Below are 22971 nucleotides of genomic sequence, written 5' to 3' on the forward strand. Positions count from 1 at the left end.
CCGGTTCGGCACGAACCGCCACTAAAGGTCCACCACGTGGCGTGAGCTCGCGTCGTGGTATGGGGGACCTTTAGTACCGGTTGGTGTTACCAACCGGTACTAAAGATATATATTTTTTGATTATTTTTTGAAAATTTTGTAAAATATATTTGATTTTTTTCGATTTTTAATTTTCTGAATTATTTGATGATTCAGTCTCTAATCACCCTTCTTACCTGCTCAAGTGTGGATCACTCATTCCAAATCGTCTAACTTCCCGGCCGATCACCCATCCTCTCACTCCCCAGCCTGAGCACGCTTAACTTTGGAGTTCTATTTCCCCTACTTTCCAAGTCTACACTTGTTGTTTTCCTGACAAATGTAAGCTGTCAATCCTATTAACCCTCAGCAGTTTAGCTTGAGCATTAGGTCACACGTTTTACCGTTTGAGTTTGGAACTATTATTCTAAAAAACATTTAGTAACACTAATATTTCTTGAATAAGTTTGACCATAGTTTGACCAGATTTGACTAAAATTCAAAAATTTGAAATAATTATTTAGTAACACTAATATTCTCGAATAATTATGTAGTAACATTAATACTTCGTGAATAATTAGTTTGACCATAGTTTGATCAGATTTAACCAAAATTAAAAAAATTGAAATTTGAGCATATCTTTTTTTCCTTTTGGAATTTGAGGATTCTAAAAAATTGCAAACAGGCCATAGGACGTCAAAATTGGATGCGGATTTTCGTGCTGAATTTTTTGATATATTATACGTTTTTTTCCAACATCATATGCAAAAGTTATAACTGCTCTACATTTTCCCTACACTTTTTACAAAACATTTCCAAATTTAAGTTTTTTAATATACCTAACTACTAGATGTAGTAATATAACTACATCTCGAAGAATTTTATTTTTTATTTCTTTTATCATTTTCTTTTGTATTTTTCAAAACTGAAATGGCGATACACAGGGGGGGGGGTAGAGTTTGAAAATTGCCCTGTAGTCCCGGTTTGTGTCTCAAACCGGGACTATAGGTCAAACCCCTTTAGTATCGGTTCGTGGCACGAATCGGTACTAAAGGTTAGCCCTTTAGTACCGGTTTGTGCCACGAACCGGTACTAAAGGTGATCGTGGGGCCCCGGCCTGATGCCAACCTGCCACCACCCCTTTAGTGCCGGTTCGTGGCACGAACCGGTACTAAAGGGTCAAAATGAACCGGCATTAATGCATAGCCATTCGAACCGGCACTAATGGTACTATTAGTACCGGGCCGAAATCGAACCGAGACTAATGTGTCTCACATTAGGTCCTTTTTCTACTAGTGAACAATTAGTTTACAGAGGGAGTAGCAATTTAAACCCCCAGAACAGATCAAATTCACAGCTAGCAAAACAACCATTTTCGGTTTGGACGCCGACAACTGCCACACGCGTGGTATATTCGACATGCGCCCATACAACGTGTGTGGTGTGAGTAGGAGGCAGCCCACACAGGCTGTGTGTGGACGGATATTAGAATTTCCCATATGTGTGGGCACGGCTGCTTCGTGCCACATGCCAACAAGTACTACTCATTTTCCCCCCCGCGCGTGTGGCACGAAGCAAAAATGCCAACACGTCCCGAGGCAACTACGTTAGGTACACCGCGTTGCCATCCTGGTTGGCAGATGTAGTTATTCGGGATGGCAAGTGTAGATGTAAAAGCATGGCAACTCTATCTGTTTTTGTTAACTATAGTTGCCATGTCTAATTTATGGTAGTTGCCGCATGTAATCAAACCGTAGTTGCCGTGTGTGATTAACTACTTGTCATATATGGTCAAACAGTAGTTGCCATGTGTGTTTACCTAGTTGCCATGTGTGTTTATCTGGTTGCCACGTACGCCCAACTGCAGTTGTCGTCTAGCAAAAAATCACAGTTGCCATGTCTGTTTATCTAGTTGCCACGGTCGTCTAACTGCAGTTGCCATCCACAACGTAGGAGTGTTGTGTGGGCGAAAAATAGTTTGTCCACACGCACATGAACTAGGTGGCTGGTTGTGTAGGCAGAAACTAATTCGCCCACACAGCGCAGCTGGCAAACAGCATGGTGCTAGCGTGTGGGCAAACTCTCCAACGCCCACACACCAGCCTCGTCCTACGTGGCACACAAAATCAACCTTTTCGTGCCAAGATTCGTGCAAAAGGCACTGGACGACGATCGAGGTGTGTGGGCGAGTTGGATAATGCCCACATGTGTGGACGTTAGTGTTTCCGTTCGATTTTCACAGCAGCAAGATGTAACGGTTTGCTTTGTACACTAGCACAGAACATGGAACAAAGGCTTTATGCAGTCCACACTAGGAGATGCTAAATAAATCAGCTAAAATATGGCAAGGAGACCAGGTTCGATAATACGAGCAGCAAATGAAACATGTGCATCATAAAATAGAAATAGTTGCCACAAATATTGCAAAGCCGACTACATAAACCATCGCTGCGATGAACGAAGATTTTAACTAGAGGAAGTTTGGCTCAAACAGCCCGCTCTTCTTAGTGCCACACGCATGGCGACGATGTCCAACCACCCCACAGTTCGTGCATTTCGGCAATTTCCTTGGAGCCATCGGCAAATCACCTCTTTTGGGGCCGGGTTGTACACCTGTGGCCCTCCGATATGCACCAACTTTGTAGAGAGCTTCGCCAAATTGATCAAAAATCACCCAGGTGTAAACCTTACTTGCATATGCCTCTTGATTGGCTGGTTAGCTCTCAAAGTCTCAATGTAACCCTACTCTGCAAAAAAAAATGTTCAACACCAAATCAGAATGAAACCCCACTCACGCTCGATAGCTATTTTCCGATCCTTTTACCCTAGCAAGTAAATTTCAGTTACGAAGAATTCAGGGCAAAAAAACCATTCTATAAGAGTAACACAAAAACAGGAAAATTTAGTCAGATTCATAATTCAAGCCCAAAAATGTATAATATAATAATAGCACAACCATTAAGTCTTTGTTAATTACTTGAGAGCTGATTTGTTGTTAAATGTTTCGATCTGCTTCAGTATCGCAGTTAAAGAACATAACGCACCACCGCCAACAAATTTGAGTAAACTAAGCAATGGGTGGATAAAGATAAAAACAACTAAATCTATACGTAATGTAGACTAACAGATACGCATGACCACGGGTGTATCACTGATTGCAGAAAATAATGGTTTTGGATTCATGGTACAACATTTGGGTTTGATTATAAATAAACCAAAAAAATGCCTGAACCCTAAAACCTGATGTGTGTTCATCCAGTGCACATGAGTTATAGTATGGTAACCAGCAGAACAAAGATAAACAGCGTGAACCCTAAATCAACTGAAATTATCCTGTCCCGGATTATTTCTGAAATCTGATTTGAGCGGTTGATGCATGTGTTTGGTCTGAACTCTAAATTATCCTAAATTCAGTGAGACATAGTTATAGTCTGAACTCTAAATTATTTTAAATTCGGTGACACATAGTTCATCAGGATTTCACAATCCAGGACCAAAAAATCCTATACTATACCACCAAAAGTCTGGTGCACACTAAAACAAATTTAGTGGTCAATCCTATACTACACCATTTCAGAATCCATATGAAACAGCAACAGTTGTCAATAGGCCAGCTTGTAAACCGTTCACAATTACACTATCTTAATTTGAAGTTCACTAAGAATAATCACTAATCAAGGTTTAATAGCACATGCAGTGCAAAAAGTTGAAACCGTATGAATTAGCACCCCAAACAACACATGTTGGAAAAAATTAAGCCGATCTGGCAAATACGCATGGGCATGAATAACATTTTCCCCTCATGATTATCCGCCACATACATCATCTAAAAAACATCACAGAAAATTCGGATCTGCAAAAGAAAATCGTATATGTACAGACTATCAGAGAGCACTCTATTATGGGTTCATCAACACAAATGATATACATCTCGATCCATCCATGCAGCCAAATCAGCCATGCCAAAGCAATAGAAGGAACAAAACTAAAATCGCCAAAAACATGCAACTCTAGAACAGATGAACACCATCTAGGAGAAAAAGCATAAGTACAGAATGTGTGATCCAGCCTCACCGAAACAATGGAGAAAATGTTTTTCCCGGCAAGATCCGTGGACGAGGACCTTACCCTGAGCAGGTCCGGTGTTCCGCAAACTCGAGGTGATTCGGCTGTCGGAGTGGAAGATGATGCTGGCTCCGGGTGGTTTGGCCGCCGGCGTGGAAGAGGACGAGCGCTCCGGCCGTCGCTTCGGTCAGGGAGCGCGGTTGCCGACGATAACCACCGCGCAAGAGAGGGAGGGGGAGGAGGACTGGGCGACTGGATAGGAATGAGGGCGAGGGAAAGAGAGAGCGTCACCGGAACAGTAAGGCAGGAGGATGGGTTGGCATGGGATTCCCTTCACCTGTGTGGCCTTGGTCCTATAGATTTTGAGCACGATGGTCAGGCCGGGCTTGGGCTTGTCGTATTTGCAATTTAAGGAAGAGGCCCGAGGCCTAGCGGGCTTTTTTGACTGATGGGTTGGGTTTGGGCCTGAAAACTAGTCCTAACAGCCGGGCCGGGTTGGGCCTGGGCGTAGAATTTCTGCCTCTAGTTAGGCCCTGCCCGAGTTATGCCTAACTAGAGGCAGAAATTCTGGACCAGTATTTCTGGACACATGCGAACAGGTAAGTAGTATGGGCAGAACAGGATACGCCTAGGCGTCCGGTTTGTGAGCACTTGTATATGAGCTGTGACGTGCTAACTGATATGTATATGAGTGCTAATTGATGTCCAAGGTTTGGGTGCGTGCTTGTGCCTGCGTGGCCAAATTTCGTGTTTTGACCCTTTTTCCTAACAATTTCAGGATCTGACCCTGGTTGCAAAAAAATTTGGGATTTGACCCTTTTGCTACCGCCAGGGGATCTGGAGGTAGGGCTAGACAACCTACCGCCAGAGCCCCTGGCGGTAGGGTGCGACGGAGGGGGGACGGTGGCCGTTTGACTGCGCTGACATGGATAAGTACCTACCGCCAGGGGGCCTGGCGGTAGGCTGTCTAACCCTACTGCCAGAGTCCCTGGCGGTAGGGTGTGGTAGGGTTTTGCCGTACAAACCTTCTGTAACGAAATGTGCAATGGCCCTGGCGGTAGGTTCACCCTACCGCCATGGGGGCTGGCGGTAGGCTGTCTGACCCTACCGCCAGGTCCCCTGGTGGTAAGGTCTTGTGTTTTGCAGTGTAAAGTTTCTGTAACGAAATATGCCAGGGCCCTGGCGGTAGGTGCACCCTACCGCCATGGGGGGCTGGCGGGGTGCCTGGCGGTAGGTCCTCTGTTTTTTGTTTCTAGTTCATTTGGTTGCTTGTTTTCAAATTCAATATGACAGCAATATCACAGCAAGTTTCACAAATACGACAGCAATATCACAGATTTTAAACAATTAAACTTGGGCATCACATAGATCCACATTAGATAACTTGAAATCAAGTGCATATAACATTTCAAACGAACTTCAACTAATCAGTAAACGGAGTTCCACATAGTAGCAAACACATAGATCCACAAATATCAAACACATAGTTCCACGTAGTTTCAAAACCACTAGACAAGTTCAACCCAACAAAGTTCAACCAAACTAAAAGAGCCAAGTATCGAAGAGCATAATCAGTTGCTCCTTCCCCTCTTGGAGGTACGGTCCTTGTTACTCTTTGAACGAGTCTCTTCGGTCTTCTTCTTGGGCCGGCGAGGAACCGGTCTCTGGAAAGGGTCCGGACTCAGCAAATCCTTCTTCTTTGGATTCCTCTCCGGCAGCTGAGATGCTTGAGATGTTTGAGTTGGTGGAGGTCCATAATCTTCCTCGTACTCCTCCTCCCCGTTGCTCTCCTCCTCCTCCCCTTCTTCATGTGTGGCCTCCTCCTCCTCCTCCTCCTCCTCCTCCTCGTCCTCCTCCTCCCCAATCAACCTAGACGACGAGGGAGCATGGCTCGATGAGTCGATGGGACCCTGTGTGGCCACAGGCTAATAAGCTTCAACTGAACCAGCTACAGTACACCCAAGCAGCCCTACCAGCTTGCGATAACGCTTCACGAACTTCTGCACTCACAATGAAACAAGGGCATAATAAGTATCAGATTGACTGATTGCAAGTGAACAAGATGCATCTGTTCCGAGGAGGCTGAAATTGTACCTTCATTGTCCCCCTCACTTTGTTCTTAGATTGTATGCTCCCGGGGAGATCACCTAGTGCATCTGAGGCTTCAAAGATGCATCTGTTCAGCTCACTAGACTACAACGACATAAGTCAGTCACGATGACGAATAAACTAAATACAACCGTCGGTTCAAACTTACCACTCTGTTGATGAGGGGTGCAAACTCCCTAAATCCACTGTGCATGTCTCTGATGCCGGTCTGGTAGGCCTCTTCCTCGGGGTCATCCCTCTCTAGCTCCACGATGTCTTCCGCCGTCCACCGAGGCCTGAGACGAAGACGATGCTTCTGGCCATCATTGTACCACCTCATGTGTTGGCCCAGGTAAGCATCCCAGTCAGTCACTTTCCTCTCCACGTCTTTACGGTACCTCCGTCGGTTCCACTCCATCACATGAGTTTTATGCTCCTCTCCCCAGTCTGTGATCGACTGTTTCTTCTGCCGGCTCATCCTGCAAGGCATAAGCAACAAAAATCATCATAAGCGCAATGAGATCATCATAAGCAACAAGAAACATGGTAAGCGTAATGAAATCATGGGCACGAAGAACAAAGCGCTCACAGGTCGAGCGCGTGGCCGCCGGTATTGGTGGGCTGGCCCGGTGGGGTATGCTGATAAATCCCAAACTGCGTGGCCACGCAGTGTGGCAAGTGCCACTCGACGGTGTACACACAGATCATGGACACGATGCACCGCCAGAGACCACGGTCCGCATCGCACATCATGTTCAGATCAAAGTCCCACTCTCGGTCTTGTCGATACGGCCACCAGTTTACCTATTACATATACATTGGTAAGTTCCCACTCTCGGTCAAAAGTGGAATCAAAGAGAAAGGTGTTGAGCGAGTTCATATACCTGCGTATGCGTCAAAGCGTCCAACTCGTTGGTGTAGGTCTTGTACGAAGTCTTGTTTAGGCCCGTGTAGAGTTTGGCAACATCCACTACAAAAAAATACACTTCTGTGATGATACGTGTTTGTCACAGTAGGCCACGTTTTTTGTCATGCATGTACATCCATGACAAATTTATGACAGAATCAAGATAGTCATACCTGTGCTGTCGTAGAAGTGTTCCATGACATTACCAAAATTATCATCATGGAAGTGTCCACTTCCATGACGATAAATTGCGCGTCACAGAACTGCTTTCGTCAAGGGTGACCGACACGTGGCATCCACCGTAACGGAACACCGTTAAGCTATCGGGTCGGGTTTTGGATCCGATAACCCGTTAATAGCCCCGACCAATGGGGATTTTCCACGTGTAAAATCATCATTGGCTGGAGCAAACACGTGTCGGCTCACCGTCGGGACAGATGTCATCCTCTCATTGGACCGAAGGCGCCTATGATACGGCGACACGTGGCACGGCCCAACAGAGACCCATTCCTGTGAAAAGGCCGGCCCGTTTGACTTGGTCAAAAGGTGGCGGGCCGGCCCACAAAAAGCCTGTTAACGGCATGTTCGCATATAGCCCATTTACAACCCGCTAACCCAGGGCCCGTTACGCCCTATCCGAATTAGGCCTAGTAGCGTCATCTGGAGACCAACAAGGATGTGTCACTATCCTGAACCTTATCTGCATTACTTCCTTTACCATTGCTTAATAAGGCACTCTTCCCCAATATTTTGTCAGCATTCTAAAAGAAGAAACAAGCAGACACATAACAAGTTTAGCATGTACTAGTATATGAAACTCATTTCGGTGAACCAGTTCATTAGTAAGGTGGACAGGATTAAACTACCAAGTCTTCTATTGCCAAGTACTAGTACATAATAAAAGCATCAAACAAACATATATCTATGTCCTATGGTCACTGCATTGTCTTGCCAAATCAAAATAGAGACACGGTTCAAATCATATCATTTCAAGACAAAGCAGCAGTGAAAGAATACAAAGCGTGGGAAACTACACGGCACAACAAGATTTCAGATGGGTACCACGGGTCTACATGTACAACAACACTATTGGCTCTGTTGTGATGCTAGGAATGTGCATCATATGAAAGTCAACTGTATACACAATTGAAATTGAAATCAATAGAGCTATCGATAAGAGCAAACCTGTTAAAGAAACATGCGTGAACATACCTGCTGTGCCATTGGAGTTTCGATTGGATCCTTCAATTTAAAAATAAGTTCGTATAAGTAAATAGAGTGATACAAGAGCAAACGCATTACGCATAACTATGCATAATCTGTACATAATTGCGCATAAGCATGCGCTTTGGTCAGTAAAGCGCAAGGCGGTGGCAAAATGCACAATTAACGCCTAGCGCTTTTTTGAACTATGATAGCAATGGAATCTTAAATTAGAACAGTTGTTCTTCAGGTTTAGGCACTTGTTCTACATGAACAGAGTACAGTAAGACGCAAGAATAAAATACTTAAAAATAAAAAATGAGCACATATACCTTACCATATTCTTGGTTCGGGACCAGTACAGAACAAGGCGTTCCCAGTCATCGTCCAGTAAATGTGTCTCAGGAGAACGTAAGGGAATTTGATGAGTTTCTTTGCCGGTGAAGTACATTTTCTTCAGGTAATTTCGATACTGCCACCAAGCATTCTTGAAGATAGCAGAGGTATTAGCACAGGTTACCTCATCCTGAGTTTCCAAAACGGTCCTTCTCTATAGAGAAAAATGGGAAAATTTGCTGTATTATAACCATCATGGAGGTAGGATGTATGGGACGAAGCAAAGTAATTATCATGAATAACATTACTTACACATAACTCCTGGACAAACACCTGCAACTGGCATTTTCCTTCATCTTCAGTACAATATTTCCAAGATGGGAAGATACGCACATACGATTTAACAACATCAAATGCGATAGATGCTAAACTACGACTGGCTGGTTGTGCTTCCTCCACAGGAATAGGCGTACTAACTGGTGGAGTTGGGGTTCGCCGTGATAGTACTGGCCCTTTGGGCACTGGAGCTGCCTTACTAACTGCTGTTGTTTGGGAGCTCTGTGGTGAAGATGGTGCTGTGTCAACAGGAACTGGGTTACTATCAGCTGGGGTTGGGGTTAGATTGGGTGAAGCTGGTTCTCTGTCCATCGCAGTAGGGGTACAATCTGCGAGAGTTTGGGTTATGTGTGGTAGGGATGGTTCTTGTGCATGTACAACCGGGGTGCTATCTCCACCAAGAGGTGGCACTGTTTTATTTGAATACCGTGTTTTTATTCCGCTAGATACTGGCATCACCCGCTCCAATTCAAATGGCTGATAAACAGGAAACATAGTTGAATGTACAGACATTGTATGAGAGACAGATGCAACAGATAGTGTGGAAAAAAGAGGGCATGAAATAGTTGACATGTATATTGTTTAACTAAAACGGTAGCATGACATAATTTCACATATATGATGTCTATCTAAACTGGATAACATAGCATAACATAATTCAAAGATATGATGAATAACTAAACATGATCGCATGACATAATTTACCTACATGTTATCTAAGTAATCAGGATTGCATCATTTAATTCATATATGTGATTTATATGCTAAACAGAGGGTATTCAATATGATGTCTGAACTAAGAACATGGTGTTGAATATTGTGTATATGATGTCTAAACTATGCAATGCAAGACACCGTATGCATGATATGAGGAGTATAACCGTGCCAAGTTAGAGCATACACCTCAGTGGGGGAATAGGACTGGTCATCTGTCTCTGAATCCATCTTTGAGGAGCTATCGGGACCCAACAAGAGATCTGCTTCGACAAGTAGCACTGTCTGCTCTGAAGGCCTTGTTTTCACTCCAGATTTTTCCATCTCCCACCCAAATGGCTGATTCACAGGAAGAGTAGTTTAATGTACAAACATTATCGACAAATGGAAATGTAATGAAGAAAATGATGGGCAAGATATCATTCAAATATATGATGCCTGGTTAAATAGGATGGCATTGCACATTTCACATATATTATGGCTGGCTAAAAGACATGAGACTGCATAATTCCCATATATGATGTAGAAACTAAACAGGTGGCATTACAGAACATGTCTAAACTAAGCAGATGACATATATGATGTCAAAAGTAGGCACTGCAAGTCAACATATGCATGATATGACTAACATCATCATGCCAAGGTGGAGCAAACACCTTGGGGGGTAAATAGGAGTGGTCAGCGGCGTCTGAATACGCCTCAGAACAGATATCTTCCTCTGGATTACAATCTGGAGAGGGGTGGGGAGGGTTTGCCATTGAACCCACCATGGAGCGATGTCTGCATGACATTGTATGGCCGCGCAAAACTCTTCTCTTTTTCTCTACATGTTCAGCATGACTGTGTACAATATCTGACATGCATACGAAAAAAATATGGTGAGATTATGTAAGGAGAGCATGCAGAAATTTAGAGTGATGGTAACAACAAGTGGATCGACGTTTCTCTGTTGAACCAAAATAGCCCTAATGGATCGACGTGAATGTATAGTAATAAGTGATGCAACAAGTGTACAACCTCTTTGCCGTAGCCATGTCGACCTCAGCATCATTGGGTTGGTCGCTGAAGCAGTTGAGGCAGAGGTGGCTGTCGGAGGCGTGGAGGAAGATCTGAGAAATCTGTAGACGGCGTCCAGGGCACTGCTCTGTTGTGATGGATTATTCTGTCATTGTAGCAGCTCCGGTGAGCCGTAAGACGTCAGGGCTGAAGCAGCACAAGACAGACATCGTCAATCTCAAGTGGGATTCTAATAGCATCTCCAATAGATGATGAAAAATGGATGTAAAATTAACATCACCAAAAACCACCTAACTACAACAGATGAGGTAAAAACTATTGACTCTGAACTTAACTATCGAAAATGAAATTAAATGTGGAATCTGAATGCTACTATCGAAACTGAACGCAATGGTAGCAGAGAGACACTTGACATGTAGTTTAGGGAGGGCCTGCAGTTCATCTTCAAACTGCACACCCCTGAGCCGCCTGCCACCACCGACCAAATCACTGGCCCCAGCGCCGCCTCACCGCCCCGAAACAACTCGCCACCGCCGCCCCGGCCAGCCCTCTAGGCCCCCCCACCCCCACCCTGAACCCTAAGATAGATAATGGGGTACCTCTCTGGCGATCCCCCGTCCCCGCTGCGGGTGGTTCTTCCTTAACTCCATCGAGCCCCCACAACCCCTGAAAATCGACTGATCCAAAAGTCGATACAGTCAACTGAAGTGTGGCTTAATCGGATCAGAGCAGCAGCAAGAGCGAGGGGGAGAGCAGCAGCAGCAGCTGGGCGAGCGAGCGATCGAGCAAGAGCCGGAGCACCAGCAACAGCGCGAGCGAGAGCCGGAGCAGCAACAGTAGATCCAGCTGGTATGGACGCCGCCGCTGAAGGGGCCTCGCACTGGGGGAGAGCCTCCGTGGAGATGTCGCCCGCGGCACCGGCTTCAAGGTAGCCGCTCCATGGGGGTGCGGGATGGAGCACCGTCGGCGCCAGGAGGTCGAGCTAAGGAGAAGGTGCGATGCGATGAGTGTACAATGTCTTTGGTGGGGCCGAGTAGGCCTCGGCTTCGTCCGAGGAGTCGGTAAGGATGCTGCGGTTCCGGTGGAGCAGTTTAAGGCGGCGCTGTGGGATGGAGCAACCACGATAGACGAGGCGATCGTCGGAGCAGCACCTTGGAGGTGGAGGACGGGGCGGCTGAACCGGCAGAATGGCGAGATGGACGACGGATCCTCATCCGGGGAGGTGGACGAGGGACGTCGAGCTGTTGCGGTGGAAGGATGTTATCGGGGAAGAGGCTCCGGCTAGGCAGCGGTGACGTGGCGGACGGAGGAGGGTGGGGTTTCGCTGCTGGAGCGGAGAGGTTATGGCGGCATGGGATTTCGAATGGCGAAAAGGGGGGCGATGGGAGGGGGTGAAGCATGACTTAGGGATGCACTTGTCAAAATGTAGGGTGTGTTACAAAAGTACCCCCCACCAATTTGAACTAGCGGCCCTTTCGGCTCAGGGTTAGAAGGGGGATTTCACGTGTCGGGATTTGGCAGCTGGAGGGAGTTTTTGCGTGCGTTGTAATTTCGGGATAGCAAGGCGCGGGTTGTGAAGGCGCCAGTTTTGGGAGCACGATATCTGAATTTTCGAGATATAACAAGACGCGGGTTGAAGTTTAGGGACAAGCCTAACGTGTAGTAATATTGTACTTGTACGTACCAAATCAATTCGCACTTTCCTCAACCAAAAATAAAACAAAAAAAATAAAACTATTCACACCACACAAAGAGAGAGTCTTGCCCCCATTTTACTATACAAATGCTATTCAAAGCTACTCCCTCCTTCCATCTATATAGGGCCTAATGCGTTTTTTGATGCTAACTTTGACCAAATATTAGAGCAATGATATATGACATGCAACTTACACAGAGCACACCGTTAAGTTCGTCTGTGACGAGTTGGGGGAGGATAGCTAGCTGTAGCACGGACTCCCAAAAACTTTTTACATGCATGTTGTAGCCGGCTATTGCGACCTTTGAACGCGGAGCAGCCGCGTGCACCCGAAAGCGGCGCGGCGACGCTCTCTCGGCCGGCGCGCCACTTCAATGCCGGCGCCAGTGAGAGGTCGCGTCCGCTCTGGCCGGGCATGAATGCGGCACTGACCATTTCGGGTGGGAAGCACGCGCGGGTGATGAAGAGGGTTCGGGTTGGTCAGGACCGGCCGTGGCAGCGGTCCGGACGTGCGCAAACAAGAGATGTTGTATGTTAATATTGCTGCGTATATAATTAACAACGTAAATAATGTGCCAGTTGGACAAATATGATTGGAGATGGAGATGGAAATGTAATTTTACGTAAACATGGATATGCATGTCTATGTCTATGTGTGTGTGCGCGACGACTCTCGCGACCTGGAAGCGGGGGCGTGTGTTTGATCGAGTTTTCTTTCTTGGTACGTTAGAAAATCAGTTTGTCCAATTCACATCTAAATGTTATTTAAGGATACCACATCTAAGCTTCCACAAGTATATAATGTAGCAACAAGAAACAAAAAAACTAGGACAGAAAAAATAGACCACAAACAGAGTGGATATCAACTTAGATGTGACATAACTATGTCACATCTAGATGTGTCCTAGACAGACCCTTAAAAAATTATCCGCCAGTTTTCATTTCTTTTTTCCAGGAACGCGCGTATTCTATTTAAAACCACTGCTATGGAGAGATTTTTTTACTCCATTATAGCCTCTTATTTGATAGAGTTTCTCCCATCTCGCTCTCTCACCCTCTCGATATCAAAACAAGATGACAGTGTCCAGTCTATCTCTCTCCTCACCGGTGGTCACAGATCCGGCCGAATCCCGTCCGCTGCGGGAGGTGAGGAGGTACAACATTGACGTTGTCGCCGTCGGCGACGGGGGGAGCCGATGCGCAATGTACTCTCGGAGTCGGCGCTGGCGCGGACGAAGATCCTCCGCGCCCTTGTTCATTGTCGTCGTGTGGGCAGATCCCGCCCGCCCGCCTAAACAACATCTCGCCCACCTGAGGTATAACTTCTTGTACTGGTCCAGCTCCCCAGGTCGCTGCGTGCGGGTTTTCTTCTATGCGACTACTCCCTAGCTCCCCATGCATAGTATCTAGGGTTCGTCGGCTGGTCCAACATCACCTACTAGTAGCATTATAGAGGAAATGCCACTAGAAAAGTTGTCGTGATTTATGCCTCGGTGGAGGTATACATGTTGTTTCGACAAAAAGTACATGGTGGTTGTGCGGTCATTGTCCATATGGTGGTAGTACTATCACTAGTTAAATGAAGAAATGCTTTTTTTCTCGGGTATCCTGGTTTAGTTCCCATCAAGATATAATTATGATGCTTCTGTTTGTTGGTGTACTTTTCATTAACCCTTTTTTATATTTTTGGAAAAACCGATGCATGTCTCCATACCCGGGCATGTCTTCCTCAATTTTAGTGGAACTATACAAAATTGGATGGCCATTGTTGTTCCGCCTCACTGTCCTCTGCCACGTGGTTCTTCCTTCCTCGAGCTTGATTACTGAGAAGAAACAGACCACACTGAGGATTTGTCGAACTTCATAGGTGCCTCACCCAAACTTGATGCCAAATGGATGATGCATCACCATGATGACCTATCGATGCTCATGGTCGCGCCTCATGGTTGCGTCGGCTGGTGAAGCTGATCGATTTTCAATGAAAAACAAGTTGTCTTCCATTAGTGCTCTTTGCTTATTACGCACAAAGATGATATCCTTCGTCAGTTCACCTTGGTTGCGTTGGAGACGCAGTCGTCTTTCACGTTGGTGCAATTTTATCACACAATTGGCTATGAACCAAATGTTTGCTCGAAGAAGGATCGACGTTGGTACTAAGAGCATAAGTTTTGTATTGATTTCTAAGCCTTCTCACAACTTTGTCTCCAGCTCCCCTGTAATTTTATCTGTCCAGCTATTAACTTTGATTTAAAAAATGGTGTGGACTAAAAACCCGGATGGACGTAATAGCCCTCCATTTTCATTTACTCCGCATATTAGATTTGACTGAAGTCAAACTTTGTAATACTCTCAAACCTTTCCGATAATTGAAATTAAAATTCTTTATTTGTACACACTCTCACACGTTTTCGATAATTTGGCGCATGTGTGGCTGTTCACTTAAGGGAGGGTAGTGTACCACACGTGAAGGATAGGAAGTGCGACCAGGACGCGTGGGCGTGGATCGTTAGTTCATCGGAAGTAGTACTCCCTCTATACATTAAATAAAGAGTTTCGTTTCATACTTACACAATTTAAAATGATTGTTATGGAGAGAATAAGAAAACCACTCCACTATATATTAGTCGTATACACACGAGAGTACTATATGGACGCAGCTTCATTGACTTAGTGCACCTGCCTTTGGGTTTATGACAGGTGGGCCCAAAATGTGGCTGGCTCACCTGTCATACAGCCAAAAGCAGATGGAGTGAAGGCACCGGAGCTCAGTCCGTACTACATTAGTACTCCCTCCGTAAACTAATATAAGAGCGTTTAGATCACTACTTTAGTAATCTAAACGCTCTTATATTAGTTTACAGAGGGAGTATATATATAAGCGGGAGCCTCAGCGCTTGTTCGCTAGGGTTTGCACTCTCCACACGCTCGCCGCAATACATATATGTTACACGCTGGAGGCTCAGCGTTCATTTGCTAGGGTTTGCTATATTCACAGTCTCTCACCCTCTCTTCACCAGATCTAAAAAAGATTGTGTTGGCCTCTTGTCTCTCTCCCCCCTCACAGCTAGTGAAGGAAGCATCTGTATCCCGTCACACCGGGAAGGGGAGGAGGTGCAGCGTTAACTCTATCGCCTTCGGCAAGGGAGACAATCCACTGTCAACTGCGCTGTTCTCTTTCACCCAGCGCCTGTGCGGGAGGGCCACCGACCCCTTCTTCCTTGCTGCCATACGTAGTGTGGGCAAATCCGGCCTCCTGCCGCACGCCTTGCCACATCCCGACGACCCTAAGGTATAAGTTTCTTTGAAACCGTCATTGCTCTAGCTGCATGTGGATCTTTTTCGATCTGTAGTTGAATCTAGGTCTTGGTTCAAAGAGGAAAGAAAGGTGCGGTGGGGTGGAGCATGAATCTAGGACGTGGTTCAATGAGGAAAGGAGGGAGGAAAAGTAGTATAGACTGGCTATCCAACCACTTTGTTGGTCGAAAAGGAAAAAAGGGGGTAACCCAGTACACACATCTGTAAGGAACCGATCTCTTTGTTGAAAAGGGAAATAAACTGGGGGGGGGGGTCGGCTAGTTTGTGCAGGACTAGATTTGCTGCCCTCACATAGGAAAAAAGTTCAAAGAGAACAAATATGGGACCAACACAGATATGCTGCTTGGCTACATACTCTGCATCACCCATTTATACGTGTGGATGCACATGGTACTAGCATGTCCCATACAGCTATTTTGCTGTTCTTAATCTAAGAATTCTGCCGAAAAATTGAAGCAATGCCACTGTTAAAAGTAAATTACATTTTTAACGAATGTTGTTTCAAGAGAGTGTCTCTGTTAATATGAATCAATGCTACCGTTTTAGAAATGCTACTATCCTACTTTGTTTTCCATCCAAGATAAGTTAGATGCTTCTTTCTGTCACCGTTTGTTTCATCCTCCTTTATCGGCAAGTAATTGTTTCCTTTTTGCCTCTGTTAAAACAAGGGGTATCGATTTAACTTGTTGCTATTGTGACATTTTGCTTCGCTACTCGAAACACTTTTGTTTTAAGAGTGTTTTGTGTAGTTCAACTTGAATGTCACACCGGTGACTTTGCTTAATATTGGTGGAACTGCACAAAAGGAGATCGAGATTTGTTTCCAGTGTTCCTGTCGAGTTGTTTCAAATCTTGGTCTCTACCACATGATATCTATTCAACTTGTTGCTATTGCGACATTTTGCTTCGCTACGCGAAACACTTTGCTTGATTTCCGTGCAACTGCACAAAATGAGATTGGATTTCCTATTCGTGTTAGCAGATTCGTATTTTATCCTGGTGTTCTCATGAAAGGTCAGTACAGGCCTTCATCCACATAATTGTGCAGTGTGCTTTGAGATGTTGTGCTACTTGTATTGGTACTGTTTTAAATAAATGTTGAATTGAAGCTATTGTATTGTTGTCTTTTCCCATTAAGTAGTGAACAAAAATGGGACCAACCCAGACATGATGCTTGTTGCTTTGTTACAACAAACTCTGCATCACCCCCTTTATAAGTAGATGGAAGCACATATTGTTGTTGCGCCCACTCTCCCCTGGAACTGTTTATGCTTTTCGTTAATCTAATGCCGCTGGTAAAATTAAGCAATGCCACTCTCAGAATTAATTAACTACTGAATCTTAGTTCAAAACTGCAACACTTGTTAGGAATGGTACTATCCCGCTTTGTATTTCTTTCTACATGTTTAACCAAGGTATTGTTAAGATAATGTCTCTTTAAAAATGAATCGGTTGCATTGTTTTAGGAATGGTACTTTTCTGCTTTGTCGTTCTTTATACATGTTGAACCAAGGCATTGTTAAGATAATGTCTCAGTCAATATGAATGAATCACACTGATGGAGAATTGCTCCTCTCCTGCTTTGTTTCCCATTAAGACAATTCATCAACTGTTATTTCTCAGCAATTGTTTCCCTTATACCTATTGTTGCTTACAGCGATATCAAAATTAAAGCTCGGTTTTATTCCAACTTCGATTTTAGTTGAACTACACAAAAGGAGCCAATGTGTCCAAGGCAAACTGCTGCGTTACTGGGTCCAGTTGGTCGTTCCACTTTGTAGAAAGAAGCAGTCATTGGATGCGGTACATTACAGAAGGAATGATCGAGAAGCTTTACAAAGTATTATTAGACACCGGTGACATGATTAGTCTGCAGAGACCATTGGTAATTTAACAACATGTGGAGTGCCCTGGGCAAAAAGTGCCCAAACAAGTACAAGAAGCTAAGACAGGACACGATCATAGGAATTACATATTTTGAATGGGAAAAGCTTGTCAAACTTTAATCATTGATGTTAGCAAGAATACGTTAGTTTAATATATTGGAACTGGAAAACCTTGTCAAAATTTGCTCATTGATGTTAGCAAGAAGACGTTAGTTTAATATATTGGAATTGGAAAACCTTGTCAAAATTTGCTCATTGATGCTAGCCAGAAGACATGCATTTGATATTTTTGAGTGGGACGCCCTTGCTGTGAGCAGGGTCGAGTGTTTTTTCCTTTTCCTGTGTTCAATTTAGAAGTAAATAGTTACTCTGCTGAGATATTCCTGTGTTAAGAGTTTGTTCTGAATATTGTCTATGTAATGCCAGGCCTTGTGTTTGATTGCAAAGTTGAGCTTGGAATGTTGTGGCATGCGGCATCACGAGCTGTTCAATGTGCCTCCTGAGAATAATGCTTCGTATTATTTTGCATGTCGATCTAATGCCAGTGATTTGCTTGTTAAGAAGATCATCCTCTTCTGTTGTTTCCGTGCGTAAGAAGTTCATCGTCTGATGTTTGATTCATAGCTTATACGACATGTCGGGTAGGTTAGACGTGAAACCATATGATCTTCCGACCAACTCATGATATTAGGCTGTGATTGGATCGTCGTTTTCCAAACAAAACCGCTTGTAAAACTGACGCTTGTAAATTAAAGCAGATGGTCTCGGGCGAAGGTGCTTGGTTGGTCGATTTCGACTAGTAAAATATCGGAAGTACTTCACACACGATAAAAACGCTGAACGACACTCGGACGATTGCTAATCCAGCCGTTAGCTGCTGTTTCAGCCTTGCCCATGGATGGCATGATACGCACGTCGTGCATGTATCGTCTGGTAATGTCATCCATATAGAAATGCTTGTAAAATATACACTGGTCTCACAAATTATACGCATAACCCGCCAGTTTTACTTACAAACCTCAGGCCTTCCGATGACGAGTAAATTACACTTGTATGTTAATACAGGTTTGAAATAAACCAGAGCTCCCAAGCGCGGCCTTACCGTTTCATGCCGTCTCAGTTTCTCGAAGGTGCTCATAGGTGTCTGATGATCCTGGCTTCCTGAATGAGCAGCGGGCGTTGTATCAGACCTCCGTAGGGCGCGCGAGGCCCTCTCTGTTGTCCTTCGAGTTGTTGCACTCGCCATGGCGCCGAGCATTGTTAACATGCTCAACGAACATGAGGATTCAGGAGATGACTTTATTTTGACTGGATGACACTAGGGACCCACTAGGGCCATAGCCGTACGTACGCAAGTGCCTCCTTATTATGTACAACTATATACATTTTTTGCTTTCTCCAGGTTTCCTGACATCACGGTCCCACACCATTGTCAACCTATGTAGTCAATATAAATGAGAGAATTGCACAATGTGCGGCCGATAACTGGGACCAAGCAGCTCGAGCAGTATTTGTGTTTTTGAGGCGTGAGCACTGCAGAGTTTTTCTTGGCGATGATTTCGTTGTTGTTCAGAGGAGAGCAGGGTATTAACTGGGCGGGTTGTGGCCCGTCTAGCCCAGGCCAGATATCCAGCCCAGATACTACTTTTTTCAAGATGAAAATGGCTAGCCCAGCTATACGTCTTTTTGAGGAATACCCAGGCAAGGTCAACTTGTTATTCTCCGCCCCGCTGTGCTGCAAATCTTTTCTAGGAGGGATGCATTAGGCTTAACAGGAAAATGGGCTTTAAAAATAATAAATGGGATGTAATTATAAAAACTGGGCAGTAACTATAAAAAATGCACCAAACACGAAATTAGTTTATAAAATATTATTTATGGATTTTGAAAATCTTAAATTTTCATTTTTGCGCACTTTATGTTTCGTTGGATTTTTACGTAATACAAATTTATATATAATCTGAATAGAAATTTCGGGATAAAAATATTTCGGATCCCATCAAAATGTGGGAAATTTTATTGAATTATGTCTTCAACGGTTGGTTGAAATTATTAATCGTTGTCCTAGCTAGAAAATGGGGTGTACTTTTAACAAACTGTAAATGGGCTATTGTAAATTCCATTAGAATTCAAAAAGGGACTGTACATTCTTACAAAACGCAAATGGGCTATAAGTTCTCTCCCACGCATTGTGGGCCTACTAAGTGACGCGTCCCCTAAAAAAAATAAGTTGACGCGTATGCAAGGCTTTGTCAACTTATTATAGTCCACACACGGTTCTAGCAGTAGTGGCCGTTGGATATCTATCAAACGGATGTCGTGCTTCTTCTTCAATCTCGGATATTCTTATCTTCGGACGCCCAAAAAATGATTCCTCCCCCTGACATCTAGGGCGCACCGTTTCGGAGGCTGACCTGTGGGCCTACTAAGTTGGAGCGTACCAAGGGCTTTGTCAACTTAGTCAATATAAACGATTCTAGCTTCAGTGACCGTACGATGTCCATCCAACGGCCATAGTGCTTCTTCAACCTCTGGTCTTCTTGGTCTAGCCTCCCAAAGCAGCGCCGGTCGTGCCGCCTACTCCTGCCTCCCGTGGCCGGTTGTGCTGCCGCGGAGGCCTCACCGCCCTCATACTACTCCCACCGCTGGCCAGGCCATCCCTCCACACACCCACACCCCCTGTTATTCTGCAGCGACGACAGCCTCACACCGCAGCCGAACCAGTGAACCCTCGTACTCCTCTCCGCGCGGGCTTCCACTGCTGCGTCTTCCCCGGCTCTGCGTCGTCCCCTTCCTAGGCGTCGTCGTCGTCCATCACCCTGGTGCTCTCGGCGTGGCGTGGTCAACGTGGTCAACGACCGACTTCCATCGGAAGAGTATTGTATGTGGAGAGGCTGACAGCTGGGTCCACGGCGGCCGCAAGGAAGTGCCTCCTTATTACGCGCAAAATAATTATTCCTCCACCTGACAGCAGGGACCCGCCGGACGGGCCACCTTATTTCGCGAAAAAAATGTTTCCCCCCTGACTGCTGGTACCCACCGGACGGGCCACCGTATTTCGCGAAAGAATGTTCCCCCTGCTGTCAGCTCGGACCCACCGGAAGTGCCTCTTTATTACGCACAAAAAAAATGAATACTCCCCCTGCTAGCTGGGACTCACCTTGGTGGGAAGCTGACTTGTGGGCCTACTAAGTTGACGGGGACGGAGGGATTTGTCAACTTAGTCAATATGAACGATTCTAGCTCTAGTGACCGTACGATGTCCATCCAACGCCCGTAGTGCTTCTCAACCTCTGGTCTTCTTGCTCCAGCCGCCCAAAGCAGCGCCGGTCGTGCCGCCTGCTCCTACCTCCCATGGCCGGCTGTGCTGCCGCGGAGGCCTCATCGCCTCCATACTACTCCCACCGCTGGCCAGGCCATCCCTCCACTCCACTCACCCACAACCCCTATTATTCTGCGGTGACGACAGTGCAGCCGAACTAGTGAACCCTCTTACTCCTCTCCGCGTGGGCATCCACTGCCGTGTCTTCCCCGGCTCCGCGTCGTCCCCTTCCTAGGCCTCGCCGTCGTCCACCGCCGTGGTGCTCTCGGCGCGGCATGGTCAATGTGGTCAACGACCGAATTCCATCGGAAGCATACTGTACGTGAAGAGGCTGACAGCTGGTCCACGGCAGCCACAAGGAAGTGCCTCCTTATTATGCGGAAAATAATTATTCCTCCACCTGACAGCAGGGACCCACCGGATGGGCCACTAGTATTTCGCGAAAAAACGTTTGCCCCTGACTACTGGGACCCACCCGACGGGCCACCGTATGTCGCGAAAAAAATGCCCCCCTGCTGTCAGCTCGGACCCACCGGAAGTGCCTCCTTATTACGCCCAAAAAAAATGAATACCCCCTGCTAGCTGGGACCCACCTTGGTGGGAGGCTGACTTGTGGGCCTACTAAGTTGACGGGGACGAAGGGCTTTGTCAAGTTAGTCAATATAAACGATTCTAGCTCCAGTGACCGTACGATGTCCATCCAACGGCCGTAGTGCTTCTTCAACCTCTGGTCTTCTTGCTCCAGCCGCCCAAAGCAGCGTCGGTCGTGCTGCATGCTCCTGCTTCCCGTGGCCGGATGTGCTGCCGCGGAGGCCTCACCGCCCCCTACTATTCCCACCGCTGGCCAGGCCCTGCGGCGATGGCAGCCTTAGACCGCAGCCAAACCAGATAACCCTCGTACTCCTCTCCGCGCGGGCTTCCGCTGCCGCGTCTGCCTCGGCTCCCCGTCGTCCCCTTCCTAGGTCTCGCCGTCGTCCACCACCCTGGCGCTCTCGGCACGGCGTGGTCAACGTGGTCAAGGAACGACTTCCATCGGACGTGGACTGTATGTGGAGAGGCTGACAGCTGGGTCCACGGCCACAGCAAGGAAGTGCCTCCCTATTACGCGGAAAATAATTATTCCTCCACCTGACAGCGGGGACCTACCGGACGGGCCACAGTATTTCGCAAAAAAAACGTTTCCCCCCTGATTGCTGGGACCCACCAGCTGCACCTTCGCACGCAAGGAAGTGCGTCCGGGCAAAAAAAATGATTCACCCCCTGACTGCTAGGACCCACCAGCTACATCTTTGCACGCAAGGAAGTGCGTCCGAGCAAAAAAAAACGATTCGCCCCCCTGACTGCTGGGGCCCACCAGCTACATCTTCGCACGCAAGGAAGTGCGTCCGGGCAAAAAAATGATTCGCCCCCCTGACTGCTAGGACCCACCAGCTACATCTTCGCAGGCAAGGAAGTGCCTGACAGTCGAGACCCACCTGGTCGAAGCGTACGTACCGTTGTCATTCTGGTCGCGAACGTGTACGTACATATATACTGGTGGATGTAGAGGCGCGCATGTGTCGTAGTAGAGGCGCGCACATAGCATGTACACGTACATACAGTGGCGAGGGTGCAAGAAAGAAAATACGCCCACGTACGTACATACGAGCAGGGTCTCTAACGCCTATCGCGCATACGTACATGGCTGGGTCGGAACGGAGAAACAGCGTCGTCGTCGTGTTCATGGGGAGCCAACCGGCTGGGTCGGAACGGAATACGTGGTCGTGTTCATCGGGAGGGCTTGGACGGAACAGGCGATGGAAACGAGGCCTGGCGTACCGCACAACGGAGGAAACGGCCTTGTGTTCGACCGGCCACGTTCGAAATGGGGTCCTGTTGATCGGGAGGGGCCTGGCGTACCGCAAAACGGAGGAAATGGACCTCCTACGGTCAAAACGGGGGTCCTGTTGATCGGGAGGTGTGTGGCGTACCGCAAAATGGACCAAACGGACTTGTGTTGGAGCGCTACGGTCGAAACGGGGGTCCTGTTGATCGCGAGGGGTGTGGCGTACCGCAGAACGTACGAAAC

General features: G+C 46.4%; 1 pseudogene; it reads right to left on the minus strand.

The window, feature by feature from the left end:
* Nucleotides 1-4635: 4635 nt before the first annotated feature.
* LOC119292929 overlaps nucleotides 4636-22971 on the minus strand; it is a 28459-nt pseudogene continuing 10123 nt past the window's right edge.

This window comes from Triticum dicoccoides, chromosome 4B (assembly GCF_002162155.2).
Source record: "Triticum dicoccoides isolate Atlit2015 ecotype Zavitan chromosome 4B, WEW_v2.0, whole genome shotgun sequence".
In the NCBI taxonomy this organism is placed as follows: Eukaryota; Viridiplantae; Streptophyta; class Magnoliopsida; order Poales; family Poaceae; genus Triticum; species Triticum dicoccoides.